General features: G+C 41.0%; 1 long non-coding RNA gene across 1 annotated transcript; it reads left to right on the top strand.

The window, feature by feature from the left end:
• The first annotated feature begins 16 nt into the window (after positions 1–16).
• On the top strand, positions 17–2,072 carry LOC121965222. The gene is made up of 3 exons (XR_006107466.1): positions 17–159; positions 455–548; positions 1,169–2,072. It is a non-coding gene; the product is annotated as an uncharacterized LOC121965222 (long non-coding RNA).
• The last annotated feature ends 167 nt before the right edge of the window (positions 2,073–2,239 follow it).

Raw genomic sequence — 2,239 nt, 5'->3', positions numbered from 1 at the left:
TCTGTGTTTAGCAAGGTAAAAAGAGGGACAAACCCCGCCCACAAGGCTCAGGTGGGTTTGGACTCCTCCCACCGCCACCTGGAGGCAAGATAGCCCCTCCCCCCTCATCAGGCTCGTCCAATCACAACATCGTCCCCCAGACGGGAGACATGGCAACAGGTAGATGGCACAAATTGTAAATGTAAATCACTTTCTGTCATCAACATGCTCGTTTAATTTGAGCAAATAGAGCATCTTAACATCTTTGCAGTGCGTGGGGACCCGACTGATTTTTTGCATTAAGAATCTCTTTGCAGCTTTAACCTACAGCAATGACCTATATTCTTTATTAATTAGTTGCTTGTTAAATGAGTCTTATATTTAAGAGCTCCAGGCTGCAGAAAATGAAATGTGTGTCAGTTTTTTAAGCGCCGTTTAATGAGTCTGTCTCTCTGTGTCTCTGTGTCTCCGACAGGCTGCCTGCTGGAGCTGGACAGTAGTAACTCTAACACGGTGGTTCAGTCAAACGCTAGTTCAGATCTTTGGGGAGACTTCTCCGCTCCTGCAAGGTAAACGACTTCATTTCTTTTAATATACATGTCTGCTAAAAGTACGTGGACGCCCACATGTGACTCCCAGAAGCCTTTGTACACCGTGTTGCAACGTGGCTGCGCAGATTTGTTCCAATTTATCCAGAGGAGCATTAATGAGGTCCAAGCGTGACGCTGGGTGATGAGGCCGAGTTCATCTTAAGGGATCTGATGGGGGTCGGGATTCTTAGTTAGTTCTTAGCTTCATTCTGCTGCAACTTTTCTCTGAAATGTTCTGAAGTGGTTTTGTTGCAAAGCTTTGATCTGTTCTGGGCTTTACAGATAAAATGGTGATCATATAGATAAAAAATAATAAAATAAGTAAGGGGAATTGATTGTTAAATAATGGAAGATCTGACAGTGAAGGGTTAAAGTGTGTCATAGTTTGTGAGCAGCAAAATGTATGCAGAAATGACTGTCCATTTACTTTTGGCCATATAATGTTTTAGGAAAAATGTTCACATTTTGTGCATAGTATAGGTTATAATGTGAGTTTAAAATGGCACATTATTCATTTGTCTAAAGTAAAGTATGTTATTTTTGTAAAACATATCATCAGAAAACAGAAAAAAAGTAACACCAGTTTGTGTGTTTTCCAGCTCTGTTCCTCCTCCATCTCGACCACAGAACGCCGGAAACTGGATCCAGTTTTGAGTCGTCGGCCGTCCCGTCGGCCTCCATCTCACCTGCATCTGTGTCTGTAGCTTCCTGTGCATCACACCCACAGTAACTCCCACACACTGATCCCAAAGCCGAGACGTGAAACTCCACAGAGCTGTAGAAACACTTCATTCAGAGAGAATCTTTCAAATATTCTTGACAGGAAATGAAGCATTAATCTGTCTAAGCCATCACATGATATGAGCCATTTCCAAGTATATTCAAGGGCTATGTGTGACGTCCTGAGTAGCAGGTGTTTTCCTTTTCCGTGTCTGCGTCGCCTCCCCGGCAGATGGCTCTCTGAGCAGAGCTTTATCTCTGATCTGGAATGTTTTTGTCACTGCGACGGCTCCCCCCGCAGGCGCTGCACAGAGCTGCAACTCAACAAAAGGCTCCTGAGCTTTCTGTAACCTGCTGTGAAGTTTACTCAGTCAGACAGTTTCTTTATTGCGCTAAAATTGGCACTTAAATCTTTTTTTTTGTGCATCAGCCTTATTATTATCGGCTTTTTCATATATGTCCTGAAATGATTTTGCATTTACAGCAAAAGTGTTTCTAATTTATTTCAATACAAATCCTAAAGAAAAAACAGGTTGAGACCGATTAGAGTTTTTCACAAAGAAAAGTAGGATTTTTAGCCTGAACGTGGAATTAAAAGACTCGTCTCGTCCTCACACTGTGAACTGAGGAGCAGAACGACATTTTCCACACAACAAACAATTTCTGTATTTGAAACATCAGCTATAAGTCTAAAGTTTGGATTCATTACATAATGATATCATGTAAGATGCAAAATGTTTAGATTAGCTTTGCTTTATGGAAAAATTAACCCTTTGGGATGGACATCAGCTTTGTTGTGCTGTGTTCAGATGCCTTTTACAAGCATTTAAACCTGAGACATTTGGTTTTTATTCCTTTTAAAAACATGGGAAAAAAAGGCAATGAGCAACTTAACAAGAAATGTCCTGCAAATTGAAAAAAGAAAAAGTAAAAGGTGAAAAGAAAATTGC

This window comes from Plectropomus leopardus, unplaced genomic scaffold (assembly GCF_008729295.1).
Source record: "Plectropomus leopardus isolate mb unplaced genomic scaffold, YSFRI_Pleo_2.0 unplaced_scaffold19116, whole genome shotgun sequence".
NCBI classification, from domain to species: domain Eukaryota; kingdom Metazoa; phylum Chordata; class Actinopteri; order Perciformes; family Serranidae; genus Plectropomus; species Plectropomus leopardus.
Note: the sequence above shows the minus strand (reverse complement) of the source record. Positions and strands in the feature narration are given on the sequence as shown.